The sequence below is a fragment of the Dromaius novaehollandiae genome, chromosome 23, assembly GCF_036370855.1.
Source record: "Dromaius novaehollandiae isolate bDroNov1 chromosome 23, bDroNov1.hap1, whole genome shotgun sequence".
Classification (NCBI taxonomy): domain Eukaryota; kingdom Metazoa; phylum Chordata; class Aves; order Casuariiformes; family Dromaiidae; genus Dromaius; species Dromaius novaehollandiae.
The window spans coordinates 11,704,011-11,719,107 of NC_088120.1; the positions used below are offsets into that span (position 1 = coordinate 11,704,011).

Genomic DNA, 15,097 nt, shown 5'->3' on the forward strand with positions numbered 1-15,097 from the left:
CTCGCTGCTGCCATCGCAAGTGGAAAAGCCAGTACTGCGCCGGGAAGGGGCAGGCGCATGGGAACTGCTGGCATCGCATGTCGGAAAATAGTACTGCATCTGTAACAGGGAGGCCTAAGCGCACTGTGTTCCACTGCCCTCACTGCTGCCATCGCGTGCAAAACAATGCAGTACTACATCGGGGGGGGGGTGAGCAGGCACACTGCTCTCCTCTGCGCTCGCTGCAGCCATCGCGTGTCCGAAAAGCCGTACGGCAGCTGAGAATGGGAGGTGCTTGAACACTGCGTTCCGCTGTCCTCACTGCTGCACTCGTGTGTCCAGAAGGCAGTAGTGCGCCCGCGGCGGCGAAGCGCGTGCCATTGCGTCCCATCGCGCTCACTGCTGCCATCGGGTGTCGAAAATTCAGTACTGCATCCGTAACGGAGATGTGCATGCGCACTGTGTTCTGCCATATTCACTGCTGCCATGGCCTGTCAAAAAAAAACTCGTACTGCAGAAGCAAAAAGGAGGTGCATGCGCACTGCCACATGCCAAGCTCACTGCTGCCATCGTGTGTCCAAAAAGCAGTGCTACATCCGAAACAGAGGTGCATGCGCACTGTTTTTCCCCCGAACTAGGGATACTGCTCAAATGAGGCGCCCACGGGTGGTAGGGTCACAGCGCTCACTGCTTCCCCGGGCTGTCAAAAAAGCGGTCCTACACACAGCGAGGTCGCACATGCGCATGGGGTTCACTGTGGTAACTGCAGCCCTGGCGTGTCACCGAAGCAGGGCAGCAGCGAGCGGGCACGCAGAAGCTCAATTGCCGCCCCCGGCCTCCCCACCCCCGTGTGTCGGAAAACGTAGTGCTGCACCCATAATGGGGAAGCGCGTGCGCACTGCGTTCCACAGCGCTCGCTGCTGCCCTCGCGTGTCAAAGACGCTTCTGTCCTCCGACACTGCGCTTCCGGGAGGCTGCGATGTCTTGCGCGGTATGCCGGGAGCGGTAGTCCGCCGGCACTGGACATCCGGGAGGCCATGTTGCTTTGCGAGGCATGCCGGGAGCGGTAGTCTTCCGCCACTGGGCTTCCGGGAGGCCATGTCCCTTTGCGAGGCATGCCGGGAGCAGTAGTCTCCAGGCACTGGGCTTCCGGGCGGCCATGTTGCTTGGCATGGCATGCCGGGAGCGGTAGTCTTCCGGCACTGGGCTTCCGGGCGGCCATGTTGCTTGGCATGGCATGCCGGGAGCGGTAGTCTTCCGGCACTGGGCTTCCGGGACGCCATTTTCGCGTGCACGGTATGCTGGGAGGTGTAGTCTTCTCACTACAGTGGGGGCTACTGGGTGACCATGCTGCGCCTCTCGAGGTGGCCCCGCGGGGGGGGCGGCAGGTCCCTGCCAGCGGGGTTCCCAGCAGCCGGCCACGTGGCAGGCCAGGAGCTGTAGTGCCAGGGGCCGGTGCCTTCTCAGCCCTGCAGCAGTGGCCCGCTGGGTCTGTTCCTTACTGGACGTGTGTCACTCATGCCTGAGTCCCCACAGGTCACGGGGGACAGTGGAATGTCCCTGTCTTTCCCCGGTACAGGGCAGGAAGCGTTTTCCATCTCCGATGGTGTTGCAAGACAACCTTGGAAGCTCAGAAAGCGTGTTCCTGCTGTTTAAACTAGGCAGATGAGGAGAATCTCTCTCTCTCTCTCTCTCTCTCTCTCTCTCTCTCTCTCTCTCTCTCTTTCTCTCTCTGTTTTTCTCTCTCTCTCCCTCTCCTGGGAGGAAATAATTCTTTAATCAAGGCCATGCTAGAAGTGCTAAAGCCTTAAAGAAACAGTAAATCAAAATGTTTTGTTTTCTATGTAGACGTTGCCAATTTAGCAAAGGAATTCGAGGTATCCCCTAACTGAACTGTCCTCATTATAATACAAGAAAATCACGCCCATAGGTCAGAAAGACCCGCGCCCGGGTGAAGACCCCTCCCCTGAGCATGCGTAGTTTTAAAATGGTGTGTAAGCAATATTAGAATTGTATGTAAATCACTAACCAACCGATGTAAGAGGGAAAGTTGCAAACCTTGCAAGTTGTGTAAAAGCTACTTGGAAAGCCCGGGGGGGGGGGGGGGGGAAGTTGTGCTTGATTTGTGGGGAAAACACCGAGCAGCCAGGCTTGCACAACTCTGAAATAAATAAGCAAATGTCTCTCCTGAGCGTGTCATTATTGGCTTAGTGCACAGCGGGCAACGAATCCGCTTTTCGGACAGCAGCGTGACCAGGCAGGGTTGTCCCCGGGGGCTGGGACTGTCCCTCTTGGAAATGGGGAGGGCGGGGAGAGTAGGAGGGGTGCTGCGGGCTCCTGGGGCTCATAGCTTTGCTCAGGATTGGGGCCGGTTAGGCAGCCGCTGGGAGGAGCGGCGGTGCTGGGAGGGCACGGTGCGGAGCTGTCCTGCTGTGCAGCACAAGGGAAAGTCGACCAGCACCGTTGCTGTCCGAGGACCCTGGAACAGCCCGAGAGACCCTGGAACAGCCACCCCACGGACACCGTGTCACTGCCTCGCAAGGCCACTGCGTTCAGGTACGTTTGACTACATCCGGCAGAAGAAATGCAAGCCGAAGGATCAGGGCAAATAGCTGCTTGTCTAGGTTTGTTACCTAGCGATGCACTGGCAAAGCTTTTCATGAACACCCGTACTCGATCGAGTGCGTATTCATTCTGTGAATATTACTGCCAGACCGCGTACGTCACTGATGCTTTAAAGCAAGTCCGTGGCGCTGGGGTAGCACGTGTAGTGGAGGCTAAATGCAGTAATACCTCATTTTGATGTTGTTCTCTTATACGAAAGCACTTGGAGCGGATTAAAACATTTCTCGTACTATTTTGTTTATTGAGTGGACCCTGATACTGGGGAAAAGCTGCCGTGAAGCAGAGCTAGTAGTCAGCTTCCTTAGAGAAGGCGTCTTGTCCTGTATTTGAGGGCTTCCGGTACGTTTTGACAGACAGTAGCGAATGACGGGTTTCCTTTGGACCCCCCCGGGGAGCAGAAAGTTCTGCCTGGCAGGCAAAATGTTTCTTGCGGCTGGGTTGGAAGAAGCTGGCTGCTGATGCAAAGCAGTGACAATTCTGGGGAGTCAAGGGAAGTTTTTAAAAGACGGTCGTTCCCTTTTCTAGAAGGCTATGCACTTCGGTTCCTAATAGCTGTAGTAATGAAGCCAGGTAAGCGTTCGGGAGGAGCCCAAGCCACTTTTGTCTAGCGTGTATTTTGCAAGGGGGGCAGGAAAGCGCTGCGCCCTGCTCCTTGCTGCCCTCGCGTGTCTGAAAGGCGGCACTGCACGCGGGAGGGGGGCGCGCATGCGCATTGCGTTCCGGCGCGCTCACTGCTGCCCTCGCGTGTCGACAAGGCAGCACTGCAGCCGCCGGCGGCCACCGCTGCGTACGAAGACCGTTGCGGGCAGCCGGCGCACACGTGCGCGCTGCCGGTCGCCGCGTTCGCCGCTACTCTGCGCTCTCTCGGGGACGGGTAAGCGAAGGGGCCGCGCTCGTGCCCCCTGCCCGGTGCTCACGGACCGGGAGCGCTTTTCCCGAGAGGGCTTTTCCTTCTCGGTGCTTCCTGGGGGCGCGGGGACGGGCAGTGCCGTCTCGGAGCTGCTCCGCGGCGCTCTCTCCCCGGGGCAGCCCCAGCGCCTGCTCGCTGATCCCCGCCGCTCTCTCGGGCGCGGGCAGAGCAGCCTCGGGGCGCTCGCTGCTCGGCCTGAGCGCCGGGGTGGCGCGGCGGGCTGCGGTTCGCCCGCGGGAGCCGGCCGGCTGCAGCGCGGCGCTGCGACCACGCGAGGGTGGGGCCATTGCGGGTCTGGCCTGCCTCGCGCTCCGCTCCCCCCGCCCCTGGCGCTCCCCCGCCCCTGGCGCTGCGCTCCCCCGCCCCTCGCGCTCCCCCGCCCCTCGCGCTCGCCCGCCCCTCGCGCTCCCCCCGCCCCTCGCGCTCCCCCGCCCCTCGCGCTCCCCCCGCCCCTCGCGCTCCCCCCGCCCCTCGCGCTCCCCCCGCCCCTCGCGCTCCGCTCCCCCGCCCCTCGCGCTCCGCTCCCCCGCCCCTCGCGCTCCCCCGCCCCTCGCGCTCCCCCGCCCCTCGCGCTCCGCTCCTCCGCCCCTCGCGCTCCCCCGCCCCTCGCGCTGCGCTCCCCCGCCCCTCGCTCTCCCCCGCCCCTCGCGCTGCGCTCCCCCGCCCCTCGCGCTGCGCTCCCCCGCCCCTCGCGCTCCCCCGCCCCTCGCGCTCCCCCGCCCCTCGCGCTCCCCCGCCCCTCGCGCTCCCCCGCCCCTCGCGCTCCCCCGCCCCTCGCGCTCCGGTCCCCCGCCCCGCCCCTCCCGCGCGGTCCTGGGCGGCGCAGGCGCGGTGCGGCGACGCGAGCCCTGGGCGGCCGGCGCACGCGCGGTGCGGCGGCGGGCAAGATGGCGGCGAGCAGGGTGGGTGTTTTCGCTGGACGGCGGCGGGCGAGGGCAGAGGCGGGCTGGAGTCGAGCATGTGCCTTCGGGTGCCCGCGGGTGTCGGGCTGTGTCCTGCCAGCCGGGGCCGTCGCTGTGTGGAGGCGGCGGGGCGGGGGGGAGGGAGTCGGGCCCGGCGCCGCGCCGCGCCGCGCCGCGCCGCGCCTGCGCGGCGCCGGGTCTGCCGGAGCGCGGCTCTGACTCTCTCTTTTCCGTGTGTCGCTTGCAGGGCCCCGGTTCCTCCCCAGCGCGGGCCGGGGCGTGCGCTCGCCCCTGCGGACGCAGCCTGGAGGAGTGTGTGTGTGGGGGGGTGTCTGCGCGGGGATCTGGATGTCTCCAGCAGCGGCACGGCAGCCTCGTCTGAGACACGGGGTCCTTCGCAGCTCTTCTGGGATGCGGGGCCCTTGGTGAGTTCCCTGCTGCCTCCTCTGGCGTTCTCTGCGAGCTCATAGATCCCTCCACCTCCTCTGCCCCCCCCCCCCCCGCCCCGCTCCCCTGTCTGGTGGGGTGGGAGACCGGTGGCTCCTCCCGCCGAGCTGAGAGCCACGTAGGGCACCCCTATGCGCTCCCTACGCATCTGGGATGGCACCCCTGCCCTGAGGGCCCCGCAGAGTCCCACCCTTCCTGCAACCAGCCCCTCCAAAGCCATTAAACCACCCACAAATCCAGCCCCAACGCCCCCACAGGCCCCAAAACGCCTCCGAGCCCTGCCGCAATGTTGTCACTGACTCCAGACCTTCGCCTGCACTCTGTCCAAGGCCCCAAACATTCCTCAGACTGCTGCCAGACCCAGTCCCCGCAGCAGTGAGGCGTTCTAACAAAGATGGGGTGCGATCTGCGTCTCCGCCTCGACTCGGTCCCGCTTTAGAGAAACAGGAACTTAGAGCACTTCCTGGTGAAGAGTGTTGACGGGTGGATGCGCAGATGACAAAGAGATTTTTCTCTCTTTTCTTCTGAGCCGCCTCTGAGAAGCCTCTGTATGTGCACGATGTGGCTGATCTGGGATAATCGTGCTGTGCGCAGTGCTTAAGGAGAACATTGCCCTAAAATGGCGGGCTAAGGAATAGCCTAAAAAACCTAAAAGGCTCGGGAAAAGCTCAAGAGAACACCGATGGGCTCTGGGAAGCCCCAGTGATGCTAGCGAAAACAGCGTGGCTTTTAGGCACCTCCTCAGAGCAGCAGCAATGTCTCGCTCCAGCCTATGGGACAATGGGGACTCTTAATTACCGCCTTGAATTACCACAAGTGTTGCGAAAGCAGAAGGGACTAGGGAGCATGCAGAGCAGGTTGTGGACTATATGTCAAGTTTAAACAAGCAACAAGCCCCTCTGCAAATAGAAACAGGTTTAGCCCGAAGTAATAGACGAAGGTAGCTGTGAGTAACGTGAAGCGAAGCGGTGACGTCGGTCACCCCGAAAGCCTCGGAGAAGCGGTCTGAAAATCTGGTACCCTCGCGGCCTCGGCAGTCTTTTTGGTTTGTTTGGCAGGGCAGCCCACCGAAGGGGGACATCTCGAAGAGAAGCAGCAAGACCTGGGGATCCGGTGGTTCATTTTGGTCATCGCCTGTGAGGCCAGCGTCCGAGCGTAAGAGGAAGCTAGGAGCTGTGTCGAAAAGGTAATAGGTTTGAAAGGGAGACAGGCAAATCGAGGGCTATCGTTCTTCCACATAGTTAAAGACTGAGAGAGTTGTCCGTTAAGTGCGCGTCTACGAGGGTTTGAGAACAGTAACAGTAATACTGAAGCAGAATAAAAATAAGGTTTCGTGGAAGATGGCGTTAGGTAGGTATTAGGCGACGTGCCCGCCTGCCTAATAACCTAGCCCTAATTGCTGTGTGTAACGTTTCCAGACTGTTTACCCTGTGACGTATGGCGCAAAGTGCCGTATTAAGACCTTTCCCTTAAGGAAAAGAAGAAGAAAAAAAAAGAAAAAAAAGGGGAAAAAAGAAAACAGGGTAAAGAGAAAAAGATCATGCGTAAACCTAAGTGTTTCACTGGAAGTAAAACGCGAGTGTATCGCTTCCTTACAGAGATGGAACCAAGGACAGCAAATGCTGACGAAGAGAAGAGACGGACAAGCGTTTTCTTGTGGTTAATACCGAAGGGACGGGATGAAACAAGGAAGCCAGAATGCAGCGGCCCCTCGATATCACCAGGAACTGCTGCAGGAGGAGGCGTTCTGGCACGGGTAACTAAGGTAAGTATCGCTGATGACCGTTAGTAGTTATTTCGGCCTCCCCGAGGCAGCGCTGAGGACTGAGTAACCTGAGGGGCTCTGGCCTGGGCTAGGGCAGAAGTGCAGGCAGGCGGGATCAGGCATTTTCCTCTCAGCTCTCCGAGCTGAATCCTAGCCCCGAAGGAAAAAGCATTGGGGGGAGGCTGTCGGCTACTCGGACACCTGCCACGTCGAGGGCAGGGGCAGGAGCTGACCCTTCCCGGACGGACAGACGGACGGACGGACAGACAGACGCTGGTGCGGCGGTGACTCTTTGGGTATCGCAGGTAAGGGGAGGCACACTGGTGCCGAGCTCCAGGGCGGTTTGCCTGAAGACGATGCCCGGGGGAGGAGGTTACGCGTTGTGTCCGGGGCTGGGAGCTGGTCCCCGAGTCCCGTGTACTTCGGAGTGCCTGCGCTTGCCAGGGAGCCCGGTGCTGTTCCCAGAGCTGCAGGGAATTTCCCTTGCCTTGCCTGGACCCTCGGGGCTCTTGGGGGTGTTTCCCCTCATCGCGAGGGCAGCCAGAGCCCCTCCAGGGCTGCGTGAGGTCCCCGAACCGCTCCCGGATTTGCTTTTGGCACTCCGCAGTGTCGCTCGTGTGCGTGGGGCAGCCTGCAGGCGCCATCCTGTCAGCCGCGTTGAGCCCTGCAGCGTGCCTCGTGAGCCCTCTGGTGTGCGCCAAGGCCCTTCCTCTGTATTTTGGTCTGCCCCAGAGCCCTGCACTTGCCCTCTGATGCCCTCAGGACCCCTCAGTTCACATTCTGGGTTGCCCCCGAGCCCTCTGCGTGCCTTTCGGTGCGTCCCGGGGCCCCATGTGTGTTTTGCGGCACGCCGCAGAGGTCTCTGTTTAGCTTTTTCTCCTGTCCCGGAGTTTTCTGGGTGCTTCTGGGTGTGCCCCAGGGCCCTCCTTTTGGTGCCCCCAGAGTCACTCTGTTTGCTCTATCTTTTTTTTTTTTTTTTTTTTTTGACTCGTGTTGCACCCAGAGCTCTCGATTTGTTCTCTTGTGCTCCGCATACTCCCCTTTCCGCACTCTACACCCCAGGCAGGGCTCTCCCTTCAGCTCTCAGCAAGCTGCTGTCAGGAGTGGGGGTGCCTCTGCTGCCCTGGCAGCCCCAGCTGTCCCTGAAGGGGCTGATGGCCAGGCCCCCTGCCCAGTTCCTTCAGGACCATAGCTGTGGGCCCTGGGGCTGGGATGAGTGCCAGGGGGAGCTGGGTGGCAGGACAGGCCCCAGGTGGGGCTGATGGCAAGGGCAGGCCCACATTTGGGGTCTGGGGCCGCAGGTGGGGGGAGCTGGCGCTGGGGCAGGACCTGGGCAGCGGAGCTGCCGTGGAGCACGGCCTGCCGGGACCGGCCCGGCAGCTGCCCCGCGGAGGAGGTGAGCGGGGCCGGGGGAGGCGCGCTGCAGGCTGCGGGTCCCGCATGCGCCGGGGGTCCCGGCGGCTGGGAGCGTCCCGGGGCCCCGGAGGCGGGGGGAGCAAGGGGGTGCGCCGGGGCTGTGGTGCGGTTTACTGCGCGGTCGGAGGAGCGCGGGGCGGGGGGGGGGTCTCCTGTGTCAGCTCGGGAGCGTGTCGGGGAGCGGGGGGAGGAGGGATCGCAGGGGGAGGCCCCGGGAGGGTCGTGGAGGGGCGGGGGCAGTGTCGGAGCTGAGGCGGGGCCGGTCGCGGGGGTGTCGGGGGAGCCCCGGGCCGGTGGTGGGGCTGGCGGGGCCGCGCTCGGGGCTCTGCGGCGGTTTCCGGGGGGACAGGGGGGAAGGGGAAGGGGGGCGGGACGGAAAGGAACGGAATGTGCAGAGGGTCAAAGGTGCCCCAGCGCTGCGGGTGGGGGGCGGGAGTTGGGGTGCGGGAATGCGGGGAGCCGTAGCTTTCGGCGCGGCATGCCGGGAGCAGTAGTCTTCCGGCACTGGGCTTGCGGGCGGCCATATTTGTTCTGTGCGCGGCATGCCGGGAGCGGTAGTCTTCCGGCACTGGGCTTCCGGGACGCCATTTTCGCGTGCACGGTATGCTGGGAGGTGTAGTCTTCTCACTACAGTGGGGGCTACTGGGTGACCATGCTGCGCCTCTCGAGGTGGCCCCGGGGGGGGCGGCAGGTCCCTGCCAGCGGGGTTCCCAGCAGCCGGCCACGTGGCAGGCCAGGAGCTGTAGTGCCAGGGGCCGGTGCCTTCTCAGCCCTGCAGCAGTGGCCCGCTGGGTCTGTTCCTTACTGGACGTGTGTCACTCATGCCTGAGTCCCCACAGGTCACGGGGGACAGTGGAATGTCCCTGTCTTTCCCCGGTACAGGGCAGGAAGCGTTTTCCATCTCCGATGGTGTTGCAAGACAACCTTGGAAGCTCAGAAGGAGTGTTCCTGCTGTTTCAACTAGGCAGATGAGGAGAATCTCTCTCTGTCTCTCTGTCTCTCTGTCTCTCTGTCTCTCTGTCTCTCTGTCTCTCTGTCTCTCTGTCTCTCTGTCTCTCTGTCTCTCTGTCTCTCTGTCCTGGGAGGAAATAATTCTTTAATCAAGGCCATGCTAGAAGTGCTAAAGCCTTAAAGAAACAGTAAATCAAAATGTTTTGTTTTCTATGTAGACGTTGCCAATTTAGCAAAGGAATTCGAGGTATCCCCTAACTGAACTGTCCTCATTATAATACAAGAAAATCACGCCCATAGGTCAGAAAGACCCGCGCCCGGGTGAAGACCCCTCCCCTGAGCATGCGTAGTTTTAAAATGGTGTGTAAGCAATATTAGAATTGTATGTAAATCACTAACCAACCGGTGTAAGAGGGAAAGTTGCAAACCTTGCAAGTTGTGTAAAAGCTACTTGGAAAGCCCGGGGGGGGGGGGGGGGGGAAGTTGCGCTTGATTTGTGGGGAAAACACCGAGCAGCCAGGCTTGCACAACTCTGAAATAAATAAGCAAATGTCTCTCCTGAGCGTGTCATTATTGGCTTAGTGCACAGCGGGCAACGAATCCGCTTTTCGGACAGCAGCGTGACCAGGCAGGGTTGTCCCCGGGGGCTGGGGCTGTCCCTCTTGGAAATGGGGAGGGCGGGGAGAGTAGGAGGGGTGCTGCGGGCTCCTGGGGGTCGTAGCTTTGCTCAGGATTGGGGCCGGTTAGGCAGCCGCTGGGAGGAGCGGCGGTGCTGGGAGGGCACGGTGCGGAGCTGTCCTGCTGTGCAGCACAAGGGAAAGTCGACCAGCACCGTTGCTGTCCGAGGACCCTGGAACAGCCCAAGAGACCCTGGAACAGCCACCCCACGGACACCGTGTCACTGCCTCGCAAGGCCACTGCGTTCAGGTACGTTTGACTACATCCGGCAGAAGAAATGCAAGCCGAAGGATCAGGGCAAATAGCTGCTTGTCTAGGTTTGTTACCTAGCGATGCACTGGCAAAGCTTTTCATGAACACCCGTACTCGATCGAGTGCGTATTCATTCTGTGAATATTACTGCCAGACCGCGTACGTCACTGATGCTTTAAAGCAAGTCCGTGGCGCTGGGGTAGCACGTGTAGTGGAGGCTAAATGCAGTAATACCTCATTTTGATGTTGTTCTCTTATACGAAAGCACTTGGAGCGGATTAAAACATTTCTCGTACTATTTTGTTTATTGAGTGGACCCTGATACTGGGGAAAAGCTGCCGTGAAGCAGAGCTAGTAGTCAGCTTCCTTAGAGAAGGCGTCTTGTCCTGTATTTGAGGGCTTCCGGTACGTTTTGACAGACAGTAGCGAATGACGGGTTTCCTTTGGACCCCCCCGGGGAGCAGAAAGTTCTGCCTGGCAGGCAAAATGTTTCTTGCGGCTGGGTTGGAAGAAGCTGGCTGCTGATGCAAAGCAGTGACAATTCTGGGGAGTCAAGGGAAGTTTTTAAAAGACGGTCGTTCCCTTTTCTAGAAGGCTATGCACTTCGGTTCCTAATAGCTGTAGTAATGAAGCCAGGTAAGCGTTCGGGAGGAGCCCAAGCCACTTTTGTCTAGCGTGTATTTTGCAAGGGGGGCAGGAAAGCGCTGCGCCCTGCTCCTTGCTGCCCTCGCGTGTCTGAAAGGCGGCACTGCACGCGGGAGGGGGGGCGCGCTCACGGCTGCCCTCGCGTGTCGACAAGGCAGCACTGCAGCCGCCGGCGGCCACCGCTGCGTACGAAGACCGTTGCGGGCAGCCGGCGCACACGTGCGCGCTGCCGGTCGCCGCGTTCGCCGCTACTCTCCGCTCTCTCGGGGACGGGTAAGCGAAGGGGCCGCGCTCGTGCCCCCTGCCCGGTGCTCACGGACCGGGAGCGCTTTTCCCGAGAGGGCTTTTCCTTCTCGGTGCTTCCTGGGGGCGCGGGGACGGGCAGTGCCGTCTCGGAGCTGCTCCGCGGCGCTCTCTCCCCGGGGCAGCCCCAGCGCCTGCTCGCTGATCCCCGCCGCTCTCTCGGGCGCGGGCAGAGCAGCCTCGGGGCGCTCGCTGCTCGGCCTGAGCGCCGGGGTGGCGCGGCGGGCTGCGGTTCGCCCGCGGGAGCCGGCCGGCTGCAGCGCGGCGCTGCGACCACGCGAGGGTGGGGCCATTGCGGGTCTGGGCTGCCTCACGCTCCGCTCCCCCGCCCCTCGCGCTCCCCCGCCCCTCGCGCTCCCCCGCCCCTCGCGCTCCCCCGCCCCTCGCGCTCCCCCGCCCCTCGCGCTCCCCCGCCCCTCGCGCTCCCCCGCCCCTCGCGCTGCGCTCCCCCGCCCCTCGCGCTGCGCTCCCCCGCCCCTCGCGCTGCGCTCCCCCGCCCCTCGCGCTGCGCTCCCCCGCCCCTCGCGCTGCGCTCCCCCGCCCCTCGCGCTCCCCCGCCCCTCGCGCTCCGCTCCCCCGCCCCTCGCGCTCCCCCGCCCCTCGCGCTCCCCCGCCCCTCGCGCTCCCCCGCCCCTCGCGCTCCGCTCCCCCGCCCCGCCCCTCCCGCGCGGTCCTGGGCGGCGCAGGCGCGGTGCGGCGACGCGAGCCCTGGGCGGCCGGCGCACGCGCGGTGCGGCGGCGGGCAAGATGGCGGCGAGCAGGGTGGGTGTTTTCGCTGGACGGCGGCGGGCGAGGGCAGAGGCGGGCTGGAGTCGAGCATGTGCCTTCGGGTGCCCGCGGGTGTCGGGCTGTGTCCTGCCAGCCGGGGCCGTCGCTGTGTGGAGGCGGCGGGGCGGGGGGGAGGGAGTCGGGCCCGGCGCCGCGCCGCGCCTCGCCGCGCCGCGCCTGCGCGGCGCCGGGTCTGCCGGAGCGCGGCTCTGACTCTCTCTTTTCCGTGTGTCGCTTGCAGGGCCCCGGTTCCTCCCCAGCGCGGGCCGGGGCGTGCGCTCGCCCCTGCGGACGCAGCCTGGAGGAGTGTGTGTGGGGGGGGGTGTCTGCGCGGGGATCTGGATGTCTCCAGCAGCGGCACGGCAGCCTCGTCTGAGACACGGGGTCCTTCGCAGCTCTTCTGGGATGCGGGGCCCTTGGTGAGTTCCCTGCTGCCTCCTCTGGCGTTCTCTGCGAGCTCATAGATCCCTCCACCTCCTCGCCCCCCCCCCCCGCCCCGCTCCCCTGTCTGGTGGGGTGGGAGACCGGTGGCTCCTCCCGCCGAGCTGAGAGCCACGTAGGGCACCCCTATGCGCTCCCTACGCATCTGGGATGGCACCCCTGCCCTGAGGGCCCCGCAGAGTCCCACCCTTCCTGCAACCAGCCCCTCCAAAGCCATTAAACCACCCACAAATCCAGCCCCAACGCCCCCACAGGCCCCAAAACGCCTCCGAGCCCTGCCGCAATGTTGTCACTGACTCCAGACCTTCGCCTGCACTCTGTCCAAGGCCCCAAACATTCCTCAGACTGCTGCCAGACCCAGTCCCCGCAGCAGTGAGGCGTTCTAACAAAGATGGGGTGCGATCTGCATCTCCGCCTCGACTCGGTCCCGCTTTAGAGAAACAGGAACTTAGAGCACTTCCTGGTGAAGAGTGTTGACGGGTGGATGCGCAGATGACAAAGAGATTTTTCTCTCTTTTCTTCTGAGCCGCCTCTGAGAAGCCTCTGTATGTGCACGATGTGGCTGATCTGGGATAATCGTGCTGTGCGCAGTGCTTAAGGAGAACATTGCCCTAAAATGGCGGGCTAAGGAATAGCCTAAAAAACCTAAAAGGCTCGGGAAAAGCTCAAGAGAACACCGATGGGCTCTGGGAAGCCCCAGTGATGCTAGCGAAAACAGCGTGGCTTTTAGGCACCTCCTCAGAGCAGCAGCAATGTCTCGCTCCAGCCTATGGGACAATGGGGACTCTTAATTACCGCCTTGAATTACCACAAGTGTTGCGAAAGCAGAAGGGACTAGGGAGCATGCAGAGCAGGTTGTGGACTATATGTCAAGTTTAAACAAGCAACAAGCCCCTCTGCAAATAGAAACAGGTTTAGCCCGAAGTAATAGACGAAGGTAGCTGTGAGTAACGTGAAGCGAAGCGGTGACGTCGGTCACCCCGAAAGCCTCGGAGAAGCGGTCTGAAAATCTGGTACCCTCGCGGCCTCGGCAGTCTTTTTGGTTTGTTTGGCAGGGCAGCCCACCGAAGGGGGACATCTCGAAGAGAAGCAGCAAGACCTGGGGATCCGGTGGTTCATTTTGGTCATCGCCTGTGAGGCCAGCGTCCGAGCGTAAGAGGAAGCTAGGAGCTGTGTCGAAAAGGTAATAGGTTTGAAAGGGAGACAGGCAAATCGAGGGCTATCGTTCTTCCACATAGTTAAAGACTGAGAGAGTTGTCCGTTAAGTGCGCGTCTACGAGGGTTTGAGAACAGTAACAGTAATACTGAAGCAGAATAAAAATAAGGTTTCGTGGAAGATGGCGTTAGGTAGGTATTAGGCGACGTGCCCGCCTGCCTAATAACCTAGCCCTAATTGCTGTGTGTAACGTTTCCAGACTGTTTACCCTGTGACGTATGGCGCAAAGTGCCGTATTAAGACCTTTCCCTTAAGGAAAAGAAGAAGAAAAAAAAAGAAAAAAAAGGGGAAAAAAGAAAACAGGGTAAAGAGAAAAAGATCATGCGTAAACCTAAGTGTTTCACTGGAAGTAAAACGCGAGTGTATCGCTTCCTTACAGAGATGGAACCAAGGACAGCAAATGCTGACGAAGAGAAGAGACGGACAAGCGTTTTCTTGTGGTTAATACCGAAGGGACGGGATGAAACAAGGAAGCCAGAATGCAGCGGCCCCTCGATATCACCAGGAACTGCTGCAGGAGGAGGCGTTCTGGCACGGGTAACTAAGGTAAGTATCGCTGATGACCATTAGCAGTCATTTCGGCCTCCCCGAGGCAGCGCTGAGGACTGAGTAAGCCGTTCCTACCCTGTGGCTGCTGTTGCCTGTATCTGCCTTAGCTTTGCTTTGGCTGTTTCTCTTTTGTTTTGTTATCGTACAGGCAGCTACGGAAAGGAATAGATGTCATCCTTACTTTTTTAGATTAATTGCCACGGCTGAAGTTGAAGAGACCAAGAAAGGTACGCACCGAAAGGGCACATCTTGAAGAGAGGCGGCTAGACCTAGCGATCCAGTTGTTCGTTTTGGTCGTCGCCTGTGAGGCCAGCGTCCGAGCGTAAGAGGAAGCTAGGAGCTGTCTCAAAAAGGTAATAGGTTTGAAAGGGAGACAGGCAAATCGAGGGCTGTCGTCCCTCCATGTAGTTAAAGACCGAGAGAATTGTCGGTTAAGCGCATGCATACGAGGGTTTGAGAACAGTAACAATAACACTGAAGCGGAATAAGAATAAGGTTTCGTGGGTGATGGCGCAGGTAAGTATGAGGCGACGTGCCCGCCTGCCTAATAACCTAGCCCTAATTGCTGTGTGTAACGTTTCCAGACTGTTTACCCTGTGACGTATGGCGCAAAGTGCCGTATTAAGACCTTTCCCTTAAGGAAAAGAAGAAGAAAAAAAAGAAAAAAAAGGGGGAAAAAGAAAACAGGGTAAAGAGAAAAAGATCATGCGTAAACCTAAGTGTTTCACTGGAAGTAAAACGCGAGTGTATCGCTTCCTTACAGAGATGGAACCAAGGACAGCAAATGCTGACGAAGAGAAGAGACGGACAAGCGTTTTCTTGTGGTTAATACCGAAGGGACGGGATGAAACAAGGAAGCCAGAATGCAGCGGCCCCTCGATATCACCAGGAACTGCTGCAGGAGGAGGCGTTCTGGCACGGGTAACTAAGGTAAGTATCGCTGATGACCGTTAGTAGTTATTTCGGCCTCCCCGAGGCAGCGCTGAGGACTAAGTAACCTGAGGGGCTCTGGCCTGGGCTAGGGCAGAAGTGCAGGCAGGCGGGATCAGGCATTTTCCTCTCAGCTCTCCGAGCTGAATCCTAGCCCCGAAGGAAAAAGCATTGGGGGGAGGCTGTCGGCTACTCGGACACCTGCCACGTCGAGGGCAGGGGCAGGAGCTGACCCTTCCCGGACGGACAGACGGACGGACGGACAGACAGACAGACGCTGGTGCGGCGGTGACTCTTTGGGTATCGCAGGTAAGGGGAGG

At 60.9% G+C, this 15,097-nt stretch overlaps 2 long non-coding RNA genes across 11 annotated transcripts; both read left to right on the forward strand.

Moving 5' to 3' along the window:
• The first annotated feature begins 2,411 nt into the window (after positions 1–2,411).
• On the forward strand, positions 2,412–8,173 carry LOC135330707 (uncharacterized). 5 transcript variants are annotated; one of them, XR_010392735.1, is made up of 4 exons: positions 4,321–4,416; positions 4,664–4,841; positions 5,927–6,049; positions 6,462–7,910. It is a non-coding gene; the product is annotated as an uncharacterized LOC135330707 (long non-coding RNA). The 5 variants fall into 5 exon arrangements; XR_010392738.1 differs by lacking the exons at positions 4,321–4,416; positions 4,664–4,841 and adding an exon at positions 2,412–2,535; XR_010392737.1 differs by lacking the exon at positions 4,664–4,841 and having other exon boundaries at positions 4,367–4,416; positions 5,922–6,049.
• Positions 8,174–9,897: 1,724 nt separating this feature from the next.
• Positions 9,898–14,659, forward strand: LOC135330708 (uncharacterized). 6 transcript variants are annotated; one of them, XR_010392741.1, is made up of 6 exons: positions 11,592–11,635; positions 11,883–12,060; positions 13,138–13,265; positions 13,678–13,844; positions 14,037–14,200; positions 14,611–14,659. It is a non-coding gene; the product is annotated as an uncharacterized LOC135330708 (long non-coding RNA). The 6 variants fall into 6 exon arrangements; XR_010392740.1 differs by having other exon boundaries at positions 11,593–11,635; positions 13,143–13,265; XR_010392743.1 differs by lacking the exons at positions 11,592–11,635; positions 11,883–12,060 and adding an exon at positions 9,898–9,922 and having other exon boundaries at positions 13,143–13,265.
• Positions 14,660–15,097: the final 438 nt, after the last annotated feature.